At 38.5% G+C, this 25,968-nt stretch overlaps 1 long non-coding RNA gene across 6 annotated transcripts in view; it reads right to left on the reverse strand.

Annotated features, from left to right (window-relative positions):
* Positions 1-563: 563 nt before the first annotated feature.
* LOC105864140 (uncharacterized) overlaps positions 564-25,968 on the reverse strand; it is a 133,039-nt gene continuing 107,634 nt past the window's right edge. For 4 of the 6 annotated variants that reach the window (XR_012921713.1, XR_012921714.1, XR_012921711.1 and 1 more), the window contains one exon: positions 12,395-25,931. This is a non-coding gene — a long non-coding RNA (uncharacterized LOC105864140). Of the gene's footprint in view, positions 2,205-12,394; positions 25,932-25,968 lie in introns of those variants that run through there. The other 2 variants (XR_012921712.1, XR_001150847.2) reach the window with 2 other exon arrangements.

Consider the following 25,968-nt stretch of genomic DNA (forward strand, 5'->3'; position numbering starts at 1 on the left):
TAAGAATACATGTGTATGTACTGGAAGTCGATCCTGTGTTTACCTTCTCCAAGTACCTGTGGCTCAAAGAGACACCTAGGTCCATCTCAATACAACTAATATTTAAATATGTTCTCAATGCTTACTCATTTTACTATAGTAAATAGTAAATGTCTAAACTTTATCAGAATAGACCAAGAATTCTGAGAAACTTTGAAGTTCTGGGTCAAAGTTGTTTATGATTCATGTATTAAGTACATGCCTCACTCAAAACCTTAAAGTAACTTTATTTCTAGAAAGCCATTTCTCTAAGAACACACTTCTGACAACGTAGATCTTTTGAGTTTGAGATCTTTTTGAGAATGAGAATGCCAGCAACATAAATACTGGGGATTTTACAAACCTTTCCACCAAAGATTAAAGTCAGTGGACTTCTATGAAATTTTACCTTTACACTTGCAGGTGAGCAGAGTCCACTGTAGAATCATGTAATATTCATGATAACTCACGTATTTTGAACATTTAAATACATCATACACATACTACATGCATACGCACATAACTTTGATATGGTACTACTTGAAAAGAAATGAATAATGGATTTAGGCATATCCGAATGTTATAAGATCTTTTGCCAGTTAAATAAGCCTGTGGTCAAAACTCCACTCTGAAACAATGCCTTTGTTAGCATGTGACACAGAGACTGCCGATTGTCCCCTAATACCTATTCTCCACTTCTTCCCGTTATTAACAGAACCCCTGAACTTCAAGGGGTGCATGGCCACAAAAACTATATTTTCAGTCCCGCCTGGCAGCAAGGTATGACTAGTGGGATATAAGTAGAAGTTAGGAATAAAACTTCCAGGGACTGCCCTTAAGAGAAGGCTTATGCATCTTCAGACATATTAATAAGCCAACATCCAGGCACAGCAGAGGAATAAGACAGTTTACTTCTCCCTTTGCCAACAGTCTGAGCATAAGCAGTCCACAACTTGAAACAGCAGCTCCATCGTGTCAAGGAGCTTCTTCTATCTTTTTTAAGCCACTATATTTTGGGATCTCTTAACCAGGATATAGGTTAGGCTGCTTTAACAAATATAGCACTATAATTCCAGCTCTGCCACTGTATAGCTGTCCAACCTTGGACAAATTACTTAAACTCTATAAACTTATATTTTTGTCTGTATCTTCCTGGGGCAGGGGGAGATAGGGTTGTTATTAGCAACATGAGATCATGTCTCTCTCTTTTTTTTTTCTTTTTCTTTTTTTCCCTTTGGTTCTCATATCTCCAGCTTCTGGCATAGTGTCTGCATATAGTAAGCATTCAATAAATATTAGCTATTATTGTTGATCCTGCTGATATGCCAAATCTAGACAAGTAATGCCATACCTTAAAAACTAACTCTTCAGTATTTCCAATAAATAACTGATACAATACAGCTAATCAACATGGTATACATTAGAGTGATCACATTTTCTTACCTAAGTCTTAGAAAATATGGCCTGGCAAAAGATTTTTTTTTTTTTCTGACTTGTGAATTTATTTTGATGAAAACCAATATGTTGAGCTGTTGATTGTCAACATAATGAACTGATAACTTTTAAAAAATGATCCTCTTAAATTGGGCAGTCTGGAAAGTCAAAAGCACATAGCCCCAGTAGTATCGGTTCTGTCCCCACTGGTTATATGACACAGCTCTCCACTGCTCATGCATATGATGCGGAAAGCCTGATTTTTATAATATGTCTATGATTGTGAATTTGTATTGTAATAGTACGGAATCCCAAGAAAAAGAATTCTTCTGTGTTCACAGTGGAAGATGGGCACTTCTTGCTCCTACAAAAATAGCATGGATGAGGGTTTTCGGGAAAACACAGTTTTTCTATCAAAGAGCACTTAATAAACACGCACACCTGACTGTTTTCATTTTGCAGCAAATGGTGCCCATTTGCCAGTCATCGAAGTAATTCAGTCTGATCTGTTGAGTTGATGGATTCTACAAACTGGGTAAGCCTGTCATTAAAGGGAGGATAGATTGTAGTCTCTGTGCAGGATATTACAGTGCTCACATTTCTCATGCATACAGCTTATGAAACGAAACATAGGGAAAGTAAGACAATGAAGTCGAACATGGAAAACGTACTTCTTTTCTCTCCCAGTGAATGGAATGAGCTGGTCACCAGTCCACACTTTTTACCACTTATATATGAAGTTCCATTTCTTTCTACCTAATATAAAAAGGGTTTGATAAAGGACACAAAGATTATGCGCAAAATTCATTATGTAGTAATTTAAGTCTAACTTGAGGCCTTTGTGCCTTACTTCTAGAATATTATTCTTTCTTCTTTCACTCTTCCTATTTATACAGCCATTTTTGCTTCTCTATAATTTTTTTACTTACACACTTGAAATTCTAATCTAGAAAGGAGATTATATCTAGAGTAAGATTCATTAATTTGGACGAAATGAAAAAGGCAAGTCTGAATGAACGAAAAGTCTAAAGTATGGACAATTGTCAAAAAGATCATGATAACAGCAACAGCCACCACTGGAGAGTTTACTACGTGAAAATAGCTGGGCTGAACACCTCACATGCATCATCTCATTTAGTCCTCAAGACAGTCCTGGGCAGGTATTATGACCTCATGTTTACAAATTAGAAAACAAAACTTGAGAGATGTCAATTAGCAGAGTGACCTCCAAACCTGGGGTTGTCTGACTCCAAAGCTCATGCTTTTTATAACCACACCAAACTGCAGGTTTTTCCTTCAATCAGTCAATAAAAATAATAACAAATCATAAAAGCAATATCTTAGAGGAGGTTAACAAAACTCTAAAGTGCCAAGGAACCCTGCTTTAGTGAAAAAATGAGAAGTATGTGAAATTAGCTCACCACTTATTTTAGGTAGGTAATAATTACCTGCCATTTATGAAGTGACTACTTGACACCAGGCACTTTCTATACATTAAACCCAACCCTCACAACAACCTCATAAAGTGGATAACTGTCTCCACATTATGGATGGAGGGAAATACTCAGAGAAGGTGAGGTCACACCGCCAGCAAGGGGCCTAGTCTTTCCACTGTGCCATTCTGCCAGACTACTTCATTACCTCCCTTGCAAGGCCTTTCTCTAAAATGCTTGAAAGGTCTGCCTTTTAAAGTAATAGTGCCATCCCCCTTCAATTTTATTTATACTATTTATTAGCTCAGCAAAGCTTTAGTTCAGAGACAATGCAAAAGTAAACTTTAACCCAGGCCCTGACCTCATTTTCATAAATTCCAAATTTAGTGAGGTCCATGTTAATGGGTTTTACTGTTTATGGAAAAGAGTTTAATAGTCACTTAGCACTGTTCTATCTCCATTAACAAATCTCAAAAGCCACACAAAGGTGAAGGAAGGAAGAACAGTGACCTCGAAACTAAAACAGATATGAAGTGCCTATAATTTGTACTCCGGCAAAAAATGAGAATACCAAATTACCGATACATAACAACAAATTCAACCCTCCAAGTTTAAATGCTCTATTCATCAATTAAAGAAAATTAACCTAATCAGATGCTCATATTAAGGAATGTAGCCATAGCAAACCGGCAATCATAATTAAAAATCCATTTCAAATCTCTTTGGTGAGCAGTGAAATGATCTAACACAGCCAGGCTGCCTGGTCCTTTCCGCAGTGTTGTATAAATGTGCACATTACTTGACCATTTCTGGCTGTTTAACATGGTCGTCTTTGCTACTTAATGCTGCACTTGTTTCTAAAGCAGATAGGCTTCCGCGTGTGCCCGAGTGGGGAAAACGTACAAGATGTGACAGTCAGTCAAGCACGTGTGTGCAGCACTGTTCCCACTGCTCCTACGGCCAGTCCCATAATGCACGGGGGTTTCCCACATAGATCATCACAGTATTGCAAATGTTATAAATAAATCCTACATGCTTTGGAGAGGGTCACCTGAAGCACTCAGGATCCTACAGCTCTGTCAATTTGCATAATGTTTTTTTTTTCCTTTTTCTTTAGACCAGCTCGTAGAAGAACTGCCACACGCCTCTCTGCAAGAGGAACAGCCAAGCAATCCAAGGGAAGTATAGCCCAACTATTCTTCAGGCCTGCTGCACTGTGGGATGCATGGGGGAAGCAGATTTAAGGTCATGTGTAGTCTAGCTAGACTCTCAGCAGGTCACCTGCTTCCTGGTGATAGAATGCCAAAGCTTACAGGGGGCTGGCTGAGGAGTAGGTTTCCAGTCTTGGACACCGAGAGTGAACTAGTCTCCCATAGCTACCTTACATGAAATATAAAAGTATAAACTTCCCCACTATATGAATGTAAATTAATCCAAATCTCTGGGACTCCCATAATTTGATAATCCCTTATCTCGGATTGCCTGATTGGCTTGTCAACCAGGCTCATCAAAGGATTCAGCTTTTCACTTTCACTTCCAACTCACTTGGCCAGAGCATCATAACATTACCATTTTTTTATAGTCTGTTTCGATTTCAAGGCACTGGAAAGTACTACTGAAAAAGAATATGGAGTCTCATTCTCTAGACTTTTCAAAGTCATGGTAAAAAGAAGATATCCTTCCTAAGAGTGTGGGATGGACTGTGAGCTCTCTCAGGGTCCTTCGCAACCTACACATCTCTGACTTATTAATCAATTAAATCTCATGAGATCCCCAGCAATTCCACTTCTAGGAATCTATCCTACAGAAATAGTAGCACAAGTCCACAAAAATAAAAACACTACCATGTTCATTGCTCAATAGCAAAAATGTTAAGTGATCTAAATGGCCAGCCATTGAAGAGTGATTAATTATGAACCATCCATAGCATAGAGCACTGTGCAGCCCCTAAAAATATTAAGGTATGTCTCCATTTGTTGACACGAAACTGTATTCAGTGAAAAAAGAAAGAGGATGAACAGAATGTATAGTGTGACACCATATTTTGAAAAAAGTGGAACTATGTATGTATATAAATATATGTGTATACAGAGAAATTTTATTAAAAGAAACGTCTGTCTTAGAGAAATATAAGTATAAATATATAGTTAGGTATATTTCTGTTATGTGCTCTTCAGGTAAAAATATTTCAGGTAAAAACATTGCCTGGTACAGTAGTACACACCTATAGTCCCAGCTACTCGGAAGGCTGAGGCAGAAGGGTTGCTTGAGCAAAGGAGTTCAAAGCTGTAGTACACTATGATCACTCCTGTGAATAACCACTGTGCACCAGCCTGGGCAACATAGTGAGACCCTGTCATTTATTTATTTATTTATTTTAGTATTGGGGTCTTACTCTGTGTTTTCCCAGAGTGGAGTGGAGTGTTGCAATCACAGCTCACTGCAGCCTTGAACTCCTGAGCTCAAATGATCCTCCCACCTCACCCTCCCCAGTAGCTAGGACTATAGGCACACACCACCGTGTCTGTCTAATTTTTGTTTAACTTTTTTTTAGGAGACAGATATCTCTCTATGTTGCCCAAGTTGGTCTCAAACTCCTGGCCTCAAGTGATCCTCCAAGCCTCCCAAAGTGCTGAGATTATAGACTTGTACCACTACACCTGGTTGACCTCGTATCTTTAAAAAAATAAATAAATAAAATAAAAGGCGGGGCACAGTGGCTCACAACTGTAATCCTAGCATTCTGAGAGATCAAGGCAGGTGGATTATTTGAGCTCAGGAGTTCGAGACCAGTCTGAGCAAGAGTGAGACCCCATCTCTACTAAAAAAAAAAAAATAGAAATTAACTGGACAACTAAAAATATATACATATAAAAAATTAGCTGGGCATGGTGGCGCATGGCTATAGTCCCAGCTACTCAGGAGGCTGAGGCAGTTAGGATTGTTTGAGCCCAGGAATTTGAGGTTTCTGTGAGCTATGATGACACCATGGCACTCTACCAGGCAACGAAGTAAAACTCTGTCTCAAAAAAAAAAAAAAAGAGAGAAAGAAAGAAAGAAAATTCTATTATATACATATATTTGCACATGCATAGAAAAAAATCAGAAAGGATGTACATTAATAGTGGTTACTTCTAGAAAGTGAGATTGGAAAGAGAGAACTTTAACTTTTTACTTGTACATATATTTGTTGATGTTTCTAAGGGATTCCCCCAAATTGACACCCCTTTCCTGCCTGTGTTCTGAATGAGTTGAGAAATAATACAAAAATAAAACAGATGGAGAACCAGAATATAACCTTTTATTACTGATTGAAGCCAAGGTGGAGGAGGTAGCTTAGTGTGAAAGCCAAAACACATCTGGCTGTCTAAACCACAGAATGATGTAATCTGAGCAAGCCAGGACAGCCATAGCCGGGTGGGCCCAGCCTCAGGGAGAGCGAGTGCTTTTGGTGGGCAGGCCCTTCTCCAGAGAGAAGGAGCACAGCAGTCAGCTGAGCTGGCCACTTAGTCACCCAAAATGTACCAATTGGGTAAGTCACTCCCCCTCTAGGACAGAGTGAGAAAAACCGCCTGTCAAGTAGGGGTATAGTCTTTGAAAAAGTAGTTTCAGCACATCTGGGGTGGCTGGATTCAGATTGTGAAAGGCTAAAGAGAGAATGGTGAAAAGGCAGAGGCCAGAAAGCAGACATGTTAAGAAGAACTGAAAGAAAGGAGTAGAGAATGCAAGAAAAGATTCTTTTAAAGGACGAGGCCAACAAAATGTCAAAGCTGGAAAATGGAAGAGACAAAATAATTTACACTAAAACACAGAGATAGCTTCACGAGCATAAGTGAATGTGGACGCCTCTGAGGCACGCACTAAAGGGAAGGAAGAGAAGTTGAGTTCATTGCGAATCAATTCTGCAAAAAAGTAGATGGATCCTAAGACTAAATCCAGGAAACAAAAAATAAGCTTGCAAACTGCCAAAGAGATGGCTGTGCTAAAGTCATGACAAAACTCAGCAGAAGCAACTTCCAAATGTTTTATCAAACTGTGAAACTTTTCAGAAATTATGTGATTTATTATTTATAAGACATTGCTTAGATTAGTATTGATACATAAATTTGCTCTCCATATCATCCGACATCATGCATCATAACATTATTTGATTCATATTTGCCTTTGTCCCTAAGAACCCTAAGGAATAAAGTTTTTCATAAGTAACAGCGGTTTAAGCTTGGTTGGCCCTGTGCAATTTTTCATTGCAATTCTGGCTACCGTCCTACCATATGCCCATATGCCCCAAATCACAATGCAGCGTAGAGTAAAACGAAACAGACCAAAGAAATTGGTGGCAAGATCCACAGTCTAAAAGTCTAGCTCCATACTTTTAACTAATAGAGATTAAAATTACTGGAAATGTCCCTTTATTTCCACGGATCTGTGTTCATGCCATGGTTTCAAAGGCCACAGAAGTCCTGTAAGACAGGGCAGCTTCTGGTAAACAGATTCCTCTGAGTTAAAAAGAAGAGGGAAAAGCTTCGTGTCTTTCAACAGTCCCCAAAGTTATATCCTTTATCAGCTTTTAAAGTTGTGTTCCAAGTCTCCACTGCTTGGTGTGGTTTAGTTTTACAGCCAGCTGCCCCCTCTGTAACTAGAGGTTTTTGACGTCATCCAGGCTTTGCAAAATGTGTGCTACAGCCCCTACTCTTCTCAGCTGCTGTTAAAGTGATACTGCATTTGGTTAAGTGTGGAGGCTGGCACCAGAGAGGATCCATAATGGTGATTATCATGCAAATCAGCCTCCCGCAAGTCAGGCTCCTCCGTGGAGGCCTTCCAGCTTCTTGGCTTCCCCCCTAGGGCCGCTCTCCATTGTCCCCAGGATAAAGCCAACCGTCTTCCCTGCGACCCTGGACGCCACCGGGATTGGTTCTCCCGACAGAGATGAGTGGGCAGCCATGAATCTCTCACTCGGGGTAGAAATATGATTTCATTTTAAGAAAATAACCATACATAATTGGGCCTCTGTCGCTTTAAATTTTAATGGTGAGAGTAATAGGGAGGCTGCTGGAACTTTAAATTACGGCTTTCAGAAGCTTCACACTGAATCTTTCAATTATTCCCTGTAAGTACTTTCTCCAAAGCATGTGCCACCATGACATTGATATCACAATTCAAATCTAAATTCAAAACTGACTGCGAGGCCGTGAGCTGCGTGCTGGCGCGCGCGCTGCCTCGTTTTTATCTCTGAACATCTGACAAGGCGAGGCAAGAGGCCGCTCTCCCAGAGCCCGGCCAGCTGTTTGCCAAATATTCAAATCCCCCTGGCACGCAGAAGAGCCTTCCCGACGTCAGAGTCAGCAACGACCCCCTCTTTTTCCCATTAGTTGCTGGCTCACCTACATCCTTTCCCGCAGGCCCGCCCGCCCCGCTCACCTGGCAGGTTCCCCGACTGCGGCCACCCGAGCCAGCCAGCCGCAGCCAGGGCAGACGAAACCGTGGGGGACAGTTTTCAAGTCTCTGTTCCCTTGAAGTGGATCTGAAAGAGTGAGCGGCAGAGCTGCTATTTGCAGGAGTAGGAAGGCAGGGAGCAAAGAGAGAGCACTGCGAGTTGTACTTTAAAATGCATTCATTAGGCTGGAGCAAAAAATGGAATTGGAAAGACTGGGTAGCTAGGGACAAGGAGGTGGGGGGGGGGCTTTCCTTTTACTTTTATTTGGGTACCGTAACTTCCTTGCAATAGATCTCTCTTCTTTTATCGTTTGGATCTTTTTGTCTTCGCATTAAAATAAGTGGAAATGAATATATTTAATTATATGTGTGGCTTTAGGCTGCTTCCGTCATTTTAAAATGTGTCCCCTACCTCAATACATACAGCGGCACATTTACAACTGTAAATGACCGGTCCAGCTGCACCGACTAATCTACAACAAAAAGACAACCCTTCTTTCACATTTTGGAGATCGTGGAACAATTTTCCTCAGCTGGATGACTTAGAACAGAGGCTGTGGACAGCACCTGGGGAGTTTCGAAGGAGAAAGGGACTAAAGGTGCCAACTGTCAAGTCAACAGCCTCTGGCCCAATGGCTGGTCACATTTCCTGAAGCTGGACATCAAAACCCAGGTCCAGCTGGGCGAGGGGTTTCTTGATTCCTTCCAGAAGAGCTGGGTCTTTACTTGTTCCTTTCCAATGATGTGTGTATATACTTGGACAGAAGGGGCACAGCGGGAATGCTTTCAGGGCACATTTAGGGGGAAGCTGCTCTCACAGGAGTAGCGAACGCCAGATGTCAAACGAACCTGTGCTGCTGAGAATTCTCTGAGCAGGATCTGAGGGACACCAAATCATGTCTGAGCGAACTCTGCTGTCCTGATTTGGGGCCTTTCCTTAGCTGCAGGCAAAAGCACATGGAAATTCATTCATTCTAAAACTAATGATAATAAAAGAAGCTGCTAATATGAGTGTAAAAATTATCTGAGAACCAGATAGGCTGATGGCATTCCAGTTCTGCCAGTAAAGTATATTCATTCCTTCAACCCAGACCAGCATAAGGCAAGTAATTTGCTTCTGGGAACCACAGGTGACAGAGGCAGGAGGACCACATGTGGAGTGACCATAAAGAAGACATCAGTCCACATCCTTAACCCTAGCATTATGTCCTGAAAACAGGCTCAAACATTGCTTTGCAGTGACATCAGGATTATGGCACCGACATAGGTGTTTTTGTAAGACACTGACCATGGACAGAGAAAATTTTTTAAGCCCACATTGATCTCTGAGGCCAAAGTAGTATAATTACAATCCTGTCTGACTTGAATTTTTTAAGGCTTGTGGAGTGTTTCAAACACAAAACAGTTTACATAAATCATGCACTCAAAGCTCTGCTGTGCTCCTATCATATGCCAGGAACTATACTCTGCTATATTTGATGAGCCAGCTTTGGTTAAAGAATAATTTTCATACTACTGGATTTCTCTGCTGAATTTAATGCTATGATTCACCCCTTCGTCTTAAAGTTCTTTCACTTCTGTAAAAGTTCTCTCCCTCTTAGAAAGTTCTGCCTCTCAGGCAACTCTTGTCTTTTTTTTTACTAATTCTTCTTCCTCAGCCCTCTTTTCACTCTAGACCAAGAAGAGGTGAGGGACAGTATGTGTCACAATCAGCTGGGGGACATTCTTGCAACCTACACAGTGACCCTGCGCCTCCATTTCAGAATCATTACATATATGAACCACTCGCTATTTCTAGCTGGAGTAAGTTATGTCTCTTAAGAGTGTGGGGATTAAAAAAGAAAAGGCTAACGATCTCTGTACTAAATACTTCCTCTAGATGATACCATCTAGTCTCGTGACTTCACCTACCTACTTCGTACATACCGATGACTTCAAGAATAATATTTTCAGCCTAAACCCACATACCCAAATGTCTAATATACCTCAGTTTTCAAATGATCAACTATGTCCAACTCCACAAGTGCAACATCAGATCTATTCTATTTTTTTCTCTACCCTTTCTTTCTTTTTTTTTTTTTTTTTTTTTGAGACAGAGTCTCGCTTTGTTGCCCAGGCTAGGGTGAGTGCCATGACGTCAGCCTAGCTCACAGCAACCTCAAACTCCTGGGCTCAAGCAATCCTGCTGCTTCAGCCTCCCAAGTAGCTGGGACTACAGGCATGCGCCACCATGCCCGGCTAATTTTTTCTATATATATATATATTAGTTGGCCAATGAATTTCTTTCTATTTATAGTAGAGACAGGGGTCTCACTCTTGCTCAGGCTGGTTTCGAACTCCTGACCTTGAGCTATCTGCCCACCTCAGCCTCCCAGAGTGCTAGGATTACAGGCGTGAGCCACCATGCCTGGCCTACCCTTTCTTAAAAGTATCAGTATTCAGTCCATGGCCCAAGCTAGTTACCCCAGTCATAGTCATACTCCTTCCTCTCCTTCACACTCCTCATTTCCACCACACACACACCAGATCTGTCACCAGGTCCTTTGTCTTCTTCCCCAGGTCTATCCATCTACCTTACACCACATCCCACCCAGACCGCCACAGTAGACTCCCCACACGTCCCTGCTGGCAGCCTCTCTATTTCAAACTATTCCACACATGCTCTCGATCCCTACTGATTAAAGCAGAAATCCTAGAATGCACCACTCATAATATATGAGATGACTTCTGATAGCATGCAGACCAACTTCTTAAATATTTATATATTTTAATAGGTTTAGAAAGACTTGAATTAACACATCAGACTGGGATGTCAAGTTAGTATTAAGTTTGCTTTTAAAATAAATTGCAGTAAAAAAAAATCAAACAGAACTTACAGAAAGATTATTCAGGTAGTGTGAGATGTTTCTAAAAAGACAAAAGTGGTACATGAATCGAAGTTTGGGAAGCTTGGTACTAGAAACCGGGTCTGAGCTCCTTAACATGATGTCAGAAATGCTACACATTCTCTTCATCTTCAGCCACTCCCTCTTCCCACATCCCCTGCACTCAACGCAGACACTCTGTGTATCAGCTCTGCTGTGTAACGAAACACCCCAAACCTCCTGGATAAAATGATGTTTCATTTTGTGCATAATTGCTGCGAATGGGCTGGGTCACTCTGAGCTGACAATTGATTTCCCCTGAACTCGCTCATGTATTTTTGGTCACATAGTGGACCAGCTGGTAACTAAATGGTCTCAGATGATCTACTCACCTGTCCAGGGGTCTGAAGACTGTTAGCCAGCGCCTCAGTTCTCTGAGTGGCCACTCATCCTCCCACAGGGTAACCTGGGCTCATTCACAGTATGGTCACAGGGTTCTAAGCACAGAAGCCCCAATCCATATGCACTTATCAACTCTCTGCTTGTTTCCCATTTGCTAATGGCCACTGGCCAAAGCAAGTTTCATGATCAGCCCAGGTGCAGTGAGGGAGAAAGGGACTCTACCACTTAATAAAAGGATCTGCAACGTCATATTGCCAGGAGTTAGATGTGGTAAAGGGAAGGATCTGTGACCATTTTTACAATCGATCACTCTCACCTTCCCCTAAACATGCCAGACATATTCACACATGTGCTCATGCTGTTTCCATCACTTGAACTCTCAACCTCCTCCTGTCCTTCTGGAAAATTCTTATTTCTCGTCCTTCGAGGTTCTAATCAAATATAACACTCCCTGGCCGGGTGCGGTGGCTCACGCCTGTAATCCTAGCACTCTGGAAGGCTGAGGAGGGTGGATTGCTCAAGGTTAGGAGTTCGAAACCAGCCTGAGAAAGAGCAAGACCCCGTCTCTACTATAAATAGAAAGAAATTAATTGGCCAACTAATATATGTATAGAGAGAGAGAAAAAAAATTAGCCGGGCATGGTGGTGCATGCCTGTAGTCCCAGCTACTCTGGAGGCTGAGGCAGCAGGATCGCTTGAGCCCAGGAGTTTGAGGTTGCTGTGAGCTAGGCTGACGGCACGACACTCACTCTAACCTGGGCAACAAACCTGAGACTTTGTCTCAAAAAAAAAAAAAAAAAAACCAAAAAAAAAAACAAATATAACACTCCCTGACATCTTCCCTCAAGGCAGAATTAATTCTTCCCTTATATGTTCCCACGATCCCTTGCATATGTCCTTGTTATATCACTAAGTGAAAATCGTAATTATTTACAATGTCTTAGGAAGTCTCTCTCCCTAAATTGACTGTCTTTGTGCCACCAGCATCTAGCACAGTGCCTGGCAAAAAGTAGGCAGTCAATAAATGTTCACTAAATCGAATTTAATACATTTAAAACAAAGATTAAAGTCACCCTGAAATAAGCCTATATTAAGAAGACTTAAGATCAAACTATACAAAACTAGCCTTATGAGTTAGCAGAACTAATTAGATCTACCTCATCTAACTTGAAGGACTCCAGGCAGGGCAGTGCTCCTAGCCAAAAGCATTTTTCCTGTGGGACTGGCACAAAGCCTGAACTTCCAGCATAGATTATTCAAGGTCTAAAATTGTTTTGTTGTAGTACAAAGAGTGTAGGCTCTGGAGTCAAAAACACTGGGACTCAAAACCTAGCTGCCTGTATGATCCCGACAATTTACTTAATACATTTCTCTGCACCACTCTTTTTTTTTTCATCCATGCAGTTAACTGTGTTGCAATAATATATGTAAAGCACCTAACACAGTACCAGCCATACACCCGAAACAATCCTATCAAATCCCAGAGTCTCATGTTTAAAAAACCCCTCTCCTTGGGAGGGGGTAACCTCAACCCTTTTCTATTTTCATTGGAGGAGGGCAAAGGGTAAAGGGTACTAGATAAATAATTTCACAGTTTTACTAAGAGCCAGGCTTGTGGCTAGTAATTAAACAATTATAGCAGTTTTCAGGGACCCAACCAAGGAATAAAAGTCCCCCCAGGCCTCAGGGTGTACAATGACTATTTCATGTGATACAGGGCTTAGGAATCTCTGCATAATTTTGCTGGGCGTCAATATGGAATCAACATCTATATGTACACTTAGGCAAAACTACTGGGTAGTTAGTTAAAGAAGAAAGGAAGTTACTGAAAATGTTATTCTAATCTTTTTAATGTATATTCCCTCATCCTTGTCTCTCCTACATTTAGAAGGGGTAAATGTAGTAAACAAGTATTTTTCTCCCTACCTAAGGATATCATTTTTTAAGCGAGAAAAATAAAAGGACACTATAAACACACAATTCTAATCTTCAAATTACATCACATATGAAAGAAACGTTACCACTGAAATCAAAATAAAGTGAGTTTTAGACATACTGACATCCTATTTCAAAGTAAAGCCAAGTTTTAATAAATATGTAAATTTCCAAAATCTAGGCAGAAAGTTGCCTCTTATAAGTCTCTACAGTAGTCCCTTTTGAGGCCGTTCTCACATCTCACAGGCAACCCTGAAACACTTCTGCACCCACTGGGCAATAAATCAATCAACATTTGTTGATACCGAGCTCTATAAATGAATCTCCACTGTTTCCTGTGACCTTTCACCCCTGCTACACTGTAAACTTCCTGGTACTCAAGATTCTGCTTTCTGTATTTTCCTAATCCACCTCTCCCTACGCCCAGCACCCAGATTTGTACGCAATAAATGTTCATCCATGGCTGACAAGGAAATGATTAAATAGCACTTGCTGATGGTAAATTCCTTGGTCAGTTCAAGTTCAGACCAAGACCTCTAGAGACCCTAAAGACAGAAGAGATTATAGTGCCCCCCATACGTAAATCAAAATAAAAACAATACTAAGCCATAAAGGATAAAATTTATATGTATGTCTAGATCAAATTAGCCACTGTTAGCAAAATTCTAGGTAAGCTCATCAAAGGCTGAACTGCTCTTCATTCTTTCCCCTTCCCACTACGAGAATATATGTACAGTGTATATAAGAGAGAGACAGAGAAGAGGGATGAACGTGTCTCCAACTTCCATCACTTGGTCTGCTATAGGATATTCCAATTATGAGTCCACTTCTTAAAACTATGACAAAATACTAGTTATGGGTATGTAAGCTAAGGGGGAATCAAATAATTGCCTAAATTGTATGTATATTTGTTTACAGAGGTTAAGTGTCCAAATTCTATTTCAAGTATGTAGTAAGACAGCTTTATATAATCCAAATAGAAGCAATGTCATTTGCTGTTACAATAGTATTGTGGTTGTATATAAAAAAGGAGGTAAACAATTGTCAAGCAAATAACTCATAAATATGTGAGAAGCACAAGTTCTTTGCATTTTATTTCATTAGACACCAATATTTGATAAAAGCAACTAGCACCAAATTATATTTGGATAAACCTTTCATGAATAATGATCACAGCAGTCACAAAGTCTAGAATGTACATGCTAATTACAGAGCCAAATCAAAACCACCATTGTTGCAATTAAAATGAAAATATTTTCACTTATGTGATTTTCATATTCCTAGAAAGATATATTGGTTAATATTTCTGTTAAGCTTGAATATTTTATATTTAGATATAATTGTTTCAGCTGATCTGTTTCCATTTTTATATTTTAAAATCTGAATGTGTTCCCATAAGAGTAGAATACTTTATTTTGATGTACCCAGGTAGACCTCTGTCTTCTAATATAAAGTGTCTGGGAAAATGGCATTAGAGAAATCAGAAAATTCTGTGATGATATAGGTACTTTACTTCTAATTATATAAATACTTTAAAACAGTAAAAAAAAAAGTTTAAACCGTCTACTGACAGTGAAGTGCAGCAAGAATGCAAATTTAGTAATGAAACAATAATTTAGTAGCTTTTTTGTGATCAGATCTCATTGGTCCTAAGATGTGTCCAATTTATAAAAAGAAAAGAAAAAGATTTCCCTTGGTGGCTTTGGTCTAGGGGTAGAGGGTGTATAATGTCCATTAAATAGGAAGCCAAGGATTACCTGAACAAATACTGTTATGGCTTTGCAGAATGACTGATGGTCTTTGCAAAGGCCCAGACTGGTTTCATCTTTCTTGAGATTTTATCACTGATTTGTTCTTAGTCATGTGTAGTCACAAAGGCCAGCAGAGGTAACAAGTGTTTGATGTATGATACCTGAGCCACTTTTGTCAGAGCTGCATTTATTTTAAGCTATGCTCATTCTTGGTACTCTCATATGTATATGTTCTTCAGCTTTACTTTTTTCTTGTTTCCAGTGATCGCTCAAACTGATATGGCAATTATAATAATACTATCCTCTAAAGCTCTACAAAAATAATGTATATCTGCTTACTTGCAAGGGATGACTTCCCATTGCAGATTAAATAAATGACTGCAGAAGCAAGCATCCTAATATAAGGACTTACTCTTTGTTCGTTGTCATATTTGCACAGCTTACAATACATCTCTTACCTTTTAGCATATATTATCAATTTCAATTCAATTCATCCTTTACAATCTGCAGCAAGCCACAGAAGTTCTTTTCTAGTTGAAAGGAAATTTCAAGGGAGGAGGGATATGGAAAAATACATTTAATTTATCCTATTGAAAAGGGACCATTCTAAATGGTTTCTGAGCACTTTTGCATCTTCTTATACACTGCAAATCAGCTCAGATATCTTAATCAGTGGCTATAAACATATCCTTATCAGTAACATATTCATGAAAGATGGTATGTGTATGAGCTGCAAAATGTTTGGCAGAGACCCAGGAATAAGAAAGAAAGAATACAGTAAAGAATTGATGGAATAGCTTTGTGTTTCAACCCTATTCATTTTGAGAATTTTCTATCATCTCTGTTTGTTCCATTTGGAAGGATAATAGACAAACCAACAGAATGTCAGATTTCTACGACTTGATTTCATCTATATATAGTTACACATATTGTACAATGATCCAGGATGGGAGCATATCTATACACAGCGATGATGTTCTTATTAAAAGGATTTGTTCTGTAAAATTTGGAGTCAGTCAAAAGGCTGCACTTAAGGATCTAGAAGGCCACATGTGTCCTTAAGGCTGCAGGTTCCCCACGCCTGATCTAGGCAGTGTCTAAACATTGTTTTACGAAATCAAGAGCAGTTCTTGACAATTAATTTCTGCAGTCAATGGTCTTCTCAAAATGGGCAACTCCCCTTGGAATTTAGGAGCCACAACAGCAGACTGTGTGAGTGAGGGAGCGAGACAATTCATTAGCCGATTCTGCAGCAACTCAAAGTGGCGGGGGATGTCAGCCCCTGCTCTGGTGCTTCAATACTAATGAGAGTCATTGCATATTCATAACCCCAAATACAGTCAGCTTCTTGTAAAAACTTTTGTCACCCAGGCTTCATGGCAAGAGCAAAGCACTGCACTCTTCATGTCGTGGCACTTCCGCCAAGTGAGAGTGAGAGCAAGATTGATTGTTTTGCAACGTAGCCTGACGGGGACTAAAAGATGCTGCCCCAAGGGTCCTAAAACTGCTTAGTTTGATTGCAAAGCTCCAAATAATCAAAGAAACAAAAAGGAGGCACTAGTAGTGAATATGTATGTCAATAAATATATATATATACACACATATATATATCATTTCATTAAAAATATATCAAAAAATACTCCAAACAAGGAATTTGGCGTACTGAGTGTTTTGAGTAATTATTATCTGTTAGAAATGTAAAAATCTCTCATCAATTCTGATCATGCTGAAATAAGAATGGTGTGCCCCTGTAAACTTGTCCTCACATTGCAGACACGCCATGGCATATCTTAATAGAAACAGATTTCTGCAACTGTCTGAAGTTTCCCGTCATTATCAATACCAAAGCTTAGCGAACTGAACCTGTCAGCTCTGCCAAATCCACAGCTACCTTGGAATCCAATTCCTCAGGCGCCTTTTGTGTGTTGTCACTGCCTCCCTTGCTTTATTATCATCATCATCATCATCATCATTATGATGAGTGTCCAGAAGTGAGCCATTCAGAATGGTTACCAGGAAATCCTAAGGGGCCGGCACTACACCATTTGACCCCAAAAATACCTGTCTGTTTGGGGTAGCTACCAGCATCCCCTGGAGTCAGAGAGGGGAAATGTATGTTTCAGCACCCACTTTGAAAAAGCCTTGAGCATTTTTTCGCTCGTAATGATGTCTTCAGCTGGAATGCCAGCACAGTTACACATTTTTCTGACAGGCATACAGGCTATAAACTACCCATAAAAATTAAATAAAACAGGACAGTGAAAGAAAACTTTCTAAATTTGATCACACTTGAGTCGTTAAAAGTTATTTCCAGATGCATAATGTGTATAAATATCTGCATAGCTAAAGACAAATCATGACTGCTGAGACGGTGGGGATGGATGATGAGGTGTTGTGGGGGAAGGGTCTCACCAAACTGTTTTATATCTTAGTCACAGACACACAGCTTTGAAATAGAAGGATTTGTGTTTATGATTGATTGAGGTAACTGATTATCCACAGATATTTTAAGTGTTGAGACATTAAATTGTCAGCTCTATCAGTTTGATTGCAGTAAAACATGAAAACATTGACTTTTGTCTAGTTAGAGAAATTTATTTTTCCCAGAATGACAATCCTTTAAGTAGACGCCAGGCAGCTTGCCAGATTTCTATGTCATACACTGAAGTTTGCAAATGCAACCCAAATTTTGAAGTGTTTTTCAAGGTGCAATGAATGGTGCATGGGTCTTTTGCAAATAGTCTTGTAATAAACAGGCTCCTGCAGCATGCTTCATTCTGTAAACCTGAGAAAAGTATTAACATTGACTCCTTTGAAGAAGAAAAAAATATTGTAGCTTTGCAGTCACAGAGTATCTGATAGTAGGGCTCTTAACTTACTTAAAGTATCTCTCAAAAATAAAATAACCCTCTTCGGACCACCATGCTGTGAACAAGTTTGATTAATATGTTTTATAAGTCTGAAATAAATGCTCATCATAACTGTCAGTAAGCTGACAGCTTTCAAAAGTCTTTGTTCCCAGAATGAGTAATTTGTCTGATCTTCTTTAAAATACCATATTCTAGTCTAAAAGGAAGATGTTAAAATCAAGTAAATTCTACTAAAATGTGATTGCCGTTAAATCAGCCCTGGGTTCTGGATCCCTGCGTGTACTATACGCATGCATACTACTTGACAAAATAAAAATACCACGTCTTATTTATTATTATTGCTTGTCAGAACACCTGTGCTTTTCATTGGGCATAACTGTGGTTCAGTCTCTAAAACGTGGTCCGTTGTAAGAATCAATGTCAGATGTTATATATAGTCAATTCCTTTAATAAAACCTGTGACTAGGAAATCCTCACTAGGCCTGATGATTTCAAAGAAAACGCCAGTCAAAAGACAGATGTGGTCATTAATTCTACTGAAACACCAACATCTCTATATTTGCCACATAGTTCCCAAGCCTTTATCATGATCATTAAAATACAAGATGTTCCAAAGAGCAGCAGACACCATTGAGCCCTCCATGTCTGGGTTCCACTGACAGCAGTAGGTAATACCTGATCTTATGGAAGGAGCCTGCAGAGGTACCTAAGCATCTGAGCAAGGGTACACTGACTAAGACAACACTTCTTCCTGACACTTTTAGCCAATTACCTGTGTTCTGGAGAACTGGATTTGGTTGCCTTTCTTACCATATCTTAGAGAGTAATAACTATTACGAGTGGTCAATCAATTATCCATTCCATTATTCTTTTGTTCCAACTACTGCTGTTGGTATTCCATGGCAGAACTTTACAAAGCACTCTGCTATACAAAGCACAATTATAGCTGCTTTTGTCCTTAATTTGGTACTACCTTGCTTTCATACCATGCCCAGAAAAGTTAAAATTACAGATCATTTCTCACATCTTTTTTCTTTTTTGTAATTTATATTTTTCCCAATCTCTAACAAAGGCTAATATTAATATTTATAACAATAGTGCTTTTTACTCCTTTATCACCTTTGTTCGTAAGAAGTAATTTTTCATTTTAATAGTTTCCAAATTTCCAAGAAACCACAAGTTTTATACATGGTATCATTGTATAAAGCATTGCAGCTCTTCTTTTTCATCTTGATATATGCATTGTTAAACTTTTCAATAAAGTTTATTTTCATGCTATGACCACCCCTTATAATTTCTGATACATTGTGGTAGTTTTGAAAACAGTTCTTTCATATCTTATATACTAATTTCCCCACTTTTGTTATATCCCATCTCTTACAAGGTTTTAGTATTTCCCATGCAAATTAGGCCAAAAGATGACTCTCTGTTGGGTTTTTCCTCTAAGGAAACAAGAATTCCTTGAAGCCAACCTAAAACAATTTATATGCTAGTCACATGCTTATAATAACTTCATAATATCAGTAGTTCCAAACTATTTTCTAGACTTTTAAATTCTGTCCTTCTTGAAGTACTATGCTGACTAGGGATTATGTTTTTGTTAACCCTAAGAAACATAGGGAAATGATACCTGGCTCAGGTAGGGTTCCTCTCTTTTTGACATCATAGATGCTATCATATTCAAGTGCAGTCACACATTGCTTAATAACAGGGATATATTCTGAGAAATGCATTGTCAGGCAACTTTGTTATGTGAACAGCATAGAGTGCACACACACAAACCTACATGGTACAGCCTACTCCATACCTAGGCTATATGGTATAGCCTATTAATCCCAGGTTACAAACCTGCACGGCATGTTACTGCACTGAATGCTGAAAGCAACTGTTACACAAAGGTCATTATTTGTGTATCTAAACATATAGACATAGAAAAGCACAGTAAAAATACAGTATTATAATCTTGTGGGACCACCATCATATATGTGACCTGTCATTGACCACAATGTCAATATGTAATGTATGACTGTACATGGGTTGTACTGACTCAGTACAACTGTTAAAGTATGATGCTTTTAACACTGGTTTTTTGACTGTTCTCTTGTCTATATTGAATTATTTTTTTCTTCTAACCTCTGTTGAGGGTTAGGATCGAGACATGAGAACCCTAGGAGTGGGACAGGAATTTGCTAAAGAGCAACCTGTGGACATGTCGGTTCACGGAGCAAAAGATGCTCGACCTTGAGGGGGACATTCCACCAATCAGGGATGTCTGCAAACGGACCCCGCCTTGAAGCCTGAGGGCCACAACCTGGATGTCTACAAATAACCAGGGCTTGTAACCGAAAGCAGAGAGAATGATCAAAGGATGTCAGCCCAGCAGATAAGAGCAGCTTGCTATTCTAAGGCTGAGGCAATGTTCCTATCTCTCACCAGAGTTCATGTCTCAGTAAATGAGGAACTAGACAAAGTAGAAAGAAGTATGTGGTCTCTTTGTTCCCATTTGGATTATAGGCTTTACTGATGACTCACGATTTTATCTTTAACTTGTGTATACTTAGCTAGTTTATTGTTACTTTGGGAGACCTCGAAACTTAAACTTACAATATGTACATGTAAATTGGTACTTATAATAATTGTTTATTGAAAGAATAAATATTGATGTGGGACTCCACTCGTGGCATCCTGGCTCATGGGAATGCTGGAGGACCCCTGAATTCCCCATCACTTTAATCTATACTTTGTCTCTGTCTCCTTTATTTCCAATCTCTTGTGACGTTCCTGTCTGGGACCCAATTTGTTGGAAGAGTCATGAACTCCCAGCAGTCTTCAAACTTTTAAAGGTCACTATGACCCTGTCATTCTAGTGATAGCAGCCATCCTTACTATGATTATAAACTTAAATAATTATGCTGATTAGAATTTGCGTACTTCACTCCTTCTTATACCTCATTTCAGTCACACATATTTACTTTTACCTAAAGTAAAACTAAAATTTACTGCTGCTACTTAAAATTTTTCCTAACTACCTGATAGGCATCCTCCCTCACAATTCCCTGAGCCCTTGGGCCAAATACAGACTTTGCCTTAGTGCCTAATTTTTTTCCATATGTTCTTTTTTAAGTGTCTTTCAATATTTTACCAACAATATTTGTACATCAGCAATATTTAAAAGGACAAGAAGTCTCTTCTTATGGTGATGAAATATCAGATGTCTCCTTTCTTATACAAAATCATTATTACATGTTTTAGATTATTTGCTTTCTTCCTTTTTATTGCTGGAAGGAATGATAAGTTTAGTGCAATGATTTTCAAACTATGTTCAGGGGTGCCTCAAGGTCCTTCTTGGAAGAAAATGGGTGAAGGGGTACCAAATAGAAGGAACTCTAAGCCCAATTCATCCAGCACACCATCAATTTTTGTTTTCAACTTTTTATTCTGAAATAATTTTAAACTCACAGAAAAGTTTTAAGTGCAGTATAAAGAACTCTTGCATGTGTTTAACCAAGATTGTTAATATTTTGCTACAATTGCTTTACCATTCTTTTCTACCCTTCCCCCTCCTCTCTTCTCTCTTCTTTCTCTTTCATATTATATATAACTTTTCTCTCTGAATTGTTTGAGAGTAAGTTGCAGATATGTGTTGCATTACCTCTAAATACTTCAGTGTGCACATCCTAAGAACAAAGAAATTCACTTATTAAAGTATAATAATCAAAACCAAGAAATTTAACATTGACATAATGCTATTATCTAATCTAATATATAGAACCTATTTAACTCTTGCCAATTATCCCAAAAATGTCCTTCATAGCAATTTTTGCTTGATCCAGAATCAACCTTTCCTTGTCTTTGACAACACTGACCTTTGTAAATAGAATATGCAATTTCCTTTGTAAAAGTCCCTCAGTTTGGGTTTGTCTAATATTTCCTCATAATTAGATTTAGGTTATGTATTTTTGACAGTAATACTATATAAATTATGTTGTGTTCTTCTCAGTGTATCACATCAGGAAGAATGTGATATTGATTTGTCCAATTATTGGCAATGTTACTTTGATTACTTAGTAGTTACCGTGATGTCTACTAGATCAAGCCACTGTAAAGTTATTTGTAATCCAAAACTGTTTTATCCTTTCTCATTAAAATAATTTATGGAGAGATACTTTTTAAGACTTTGTAAATATCCCAGGTCCTCATCAAATTCCCACTCACTGGTTTTAGCATCTACTGATGATTTTTGTCTGATAGTTATGATGGTTGCAAAATGGTGATTTTCTAAAATTATCATTCCTCCTACATTTATTAGTTGGCATCCTACTCCCTTATTTAAGTGTGGACTCTTCGATCTTTTTAATGGATTAAAATCTATTACTCTCATTATTTTTAAACTAAAATTGTCCCAGATTTGGCCAGTGGGAGCCCCTTTGATCTGACTCCCAAGGTTTCCTGATATGTCACATCATAATTGGAGCTGTAATGTCACTTTTGTTTTATATTTTGTGATTTATTTCCAAGCAATGCTTTAAAAAGTTTGAAACCCATTATTCTGCTATAACATTGTTTTCCCAATTCACCTCATTTCACAAGTCAGGTTTATACAAATAGCACCTAGAAAATAGAGAAGACAATAAATGATAGCAACCCCTGTGTCTCTGTGGCCACACTGGCCACCATGCTATCCCTCCAAACTACCAGGTATGTTCCTGTATTAGCAGCTTGCATCCACCATCCTCCCCCACTTGCCTGGAACCTTCCTCTCAATGTACCTGTAGGGCTCACTCTCCTATTTCCTTCAAGTCATAGCTCAAACATCCTCTTCTCAGGGAGGCCTTATCTGACTATTATAGTAGAACAATGTTTTTCAAACTTTTTAAGCCATTGTTTGAAAACTCCTTTCATGATAATCTTTTCATTCCCAAAGTTTCATTCCAAAGCAAGATATTACATGACAATGGGTTTAACTCATGAATGGTTAAGTCAGAAACATAACATTAACCCCTACTGGATTATTTTCCTGGTAGTAGATTGGCAAACTCCCTAAAGTACATAAAGGTGTACACATAGTCCTTCTGGGTCATGGGAACAAAGTCGATGCTACCCACTCTATTGCTTCAGATGTCTTTATTCAATCCTATTGCCAACCGCAATACATCCACTTTTGTATCGCTTTGTTATAGAATTAATCTAATGAGTAAATCTGTTTGTATCGATAAATAAGGCATCAAACAAAAGCATCACTAAGCAAGGATTCAGTAGAATTATTTGTCTTTTCCTATGGAATATTTGCTAAAAGAAAACCTTTTTTAAAAGTAACACTCACCATTTGCTTTTCCCAAGTCTTTTGAAAAACAAACAAACAAAAAACCCTCAAGAAATAATCACAGATAATAACCGACATCAAAGAGATAGCCACAGGCTTTACAAGTCAAGTGCTTTCACTCAAACATTCAGCACAGAAACTCACTTTCCCTGAGCACATCCCCTCAATATACAATTCAATGTGACTGCCTGTCATCCATTAGGGTTAAAGGTGTCCTCACTAAAATATATAGCAAGTTCCATGACTTCCTGCGCTTGCCAAAAACAAACTCAGTAGGTTGTTACCACGTACCTCGGTTTCTTAGAAGAGTCTTAAGTTTTCAAGCTACTTAAGAAATCTTTTTCTAAAACCACTAACATACTTCACACCTTAAAAAGTATATTATTTCCAACAGCTATATTAAAGGCACATAAAGTGGCTGACTTTTCCCATAAATGTCTGTTTTTCATTAAATTAGTTAACAGAAATCTTTTAGGTTTTTGAGATATTTCTGCACTGCAGAGCCAATATATTTGTCAACATGGTAACTAAGTAAATGTTCACAAGCCACAAAATGATGAGGCACCTCATTATATAAAATAATGGAACAAACTCTATCAACATGTAATTTATTCCCCAAGGGTAAATGATGTACATTAACTATGCTTTAAATCTCCCAGCTACATAGCCCACTTAGTGAAATCCCTGAGTAGTTTACCAATAATATACCCTATAGGCCTAAATCACCTTCCAAGATGACTATTTCCGGCACTGAAAGATCTAGCTGACTTTAAATGAAATTCATGACCTCCTCAAAAATAAAAATATTAAAAAAATCTATAAATCCAGTGGCTACTTTTTTCATTATATTAGTTATCCTTAATATTCAATTGTTTAAGATAAAAATATACCACAGTATTTAATCTTCTAACCTAGAAAAAACTATATTCATCACATATGATGAAATATAACTTCTTGTTCTTAAGATCTAGACCTGCACCATCCAATACAGTACCAAATAGCCACATGCAGCTATTGAGCATTTGAAATGTGTCTAGTCCAAACTGAGACATGCCATGAATGTAAAAGACACACCCCAAATTTCAAAGATTTAGTACCAAAAAAAATGTAAAATACCTCACTAATAATTCTATGTTGAAACAATATTTTTATATACTTGGTTAAATAAAATATATTATTAAAATTAAGTTTACCTGTTTCTTTTTAGTTTTTTAATGTGGCTACTAGAAATTTTTAAATTATATATGGATCATACCTGTGGCTTGCATTTTATTCCTATTAGAGAGGGCTGGTCTAGACTAAGGTGGGCAAAGTCACAGTTATAAGGCCAGTTCCACAGTATGTCATAAATATCCTGCCACCACACTACTTTCTTGTTTTTTGAGGTTGTTAGCAGATCATCAAACCTCATGAACAACAGAAGACTAAGCCTAGGTGAATTCAGTTTGTGATGAATAAAATAATAAATCTTATACATGTTAATGACATCATAGTGGTTAATCAGACAACACAATAACCACTTGCTATAACTATCTTATAAATTAAAGCCAAATTATATAAATTTTATAGTAAATAGCCAAAGGATATAAATTTTATTTATTATTTCTATAAACACTGTACTAAATATTCTTTAAAACATTTTACCGTCTACTGAATATCTTTATTTAGATATCATGAGCATTTCAAATTCAATGTGTCCAAAACTGAAATCATCTTGCTGTTGGAAGACAGTTGTCCATGATGCTTCTATGTGTCTCAGACTAGAGATAGTATATTCGTCCGGGTTAGAGAGTGCATTTGTTTCTTGACCAGGATAACATAAAGCTAGTATCATCCTCCAGGACAACGGTTGGGCAAAACTGTGTACACAGCATCTATCTGGGCCTCACTCTGTATCACAGGATTTGGAGAATCTATACAAACATGAAGATCATGCTACTTACTTTGCTCTGAGTAACCAACTATCTAAATCTGTCTTGGCTCATTGTTTCCTTATCACAGGAATGGACAGAAGTGTGGTTAGCCAGCCTAGCAGCTGGCTGCTGCTTAGAACTGCTTGACATTCACTTCCCCTTTTACATTCTCAATCTTTGTACAAGCACCACTACATACCCCATTGCCCAAGTCAGAAACCCTACCCTCAGTCTTGAGTCTTGCCTCTCATTTACCATCATATCTTGTCAGTCAGCAAGTCCTATTTATTCTATCCTCTTAATTTCTCTCAAATCATCTACTTATCTCCATTCCCACTGCCTTTACTCTAGTTCAGGTTATTATACTCTCTCCCCTAGAAGCCTAATTTGTGTCACTGCCACCTACTTCACTCCATTCTTCACATTGCAGCTGGGATGATCTTATTTGTCATTTCTTTGACCTCAGCTAAAGCGCAAACTTCTTAGGATGACAAAGTATTTCAAGGTCAGGACATATACAGAATGTTTCTTGAAATCCACTTGTGATTATTTTGCCTGAGGGGGAGAGGAAGGGAAAGAGGAAACAAGAGAT

This window comes from Microcebus murinus, chromosome 11, assembly GCF_040939455.1.
Source record: "Microcebus murinus isolate Inina chromosome 11, M.murinus_Inina_mat1.0, whole genome shotgun sequence".
NCBI lineage: Eukaryota > Metazoa > Chordata > Mammalia > Primates > Cheirogaleidae > Microcebus > Microcebus murinus.